Source organism: Gekko japonicus, unplaced genomic scaffold, assembly GCF_001447785.1.
Source record: "Gekko japonicus isolate JY-2015 unplaced genomic scaffold, Gekko_japonicus_V1.1 scaffold1748, whole genome shotgun sequence".
In the NCBI taxonomy this organism is placed as follows: Eukaryota; Metazoa; Chordata; class Lepidosauria; order Squamata; family Gekkonidae; genus Gekko; species Gekko japonicus.
Window position 1 is genome coordinate 341,390 of NW_015169832.1, and position 216 is coordinate 341,605.

Below are 216 nucleotides of genomic sequence, written 5' to 3' on the forward strand. Positions count from 1 at the left end.
TCACCAAGCAGCTTGGTGATCCTAGCACCTGAGGGCAGAACCACCAATGTGGTCTACAGAGAGATCCTTCAGTAGAGGGGAAAAACCCAGTGTGTATGTCTCACTTCATTTTTTATACTACAGTCTTCTCCATTAGAATTCCTACAACAAATGTTACATTTCAAACTTCACATCGTCAGTATTATAACTGGATTTACAGAACTTAAATACTGGAGC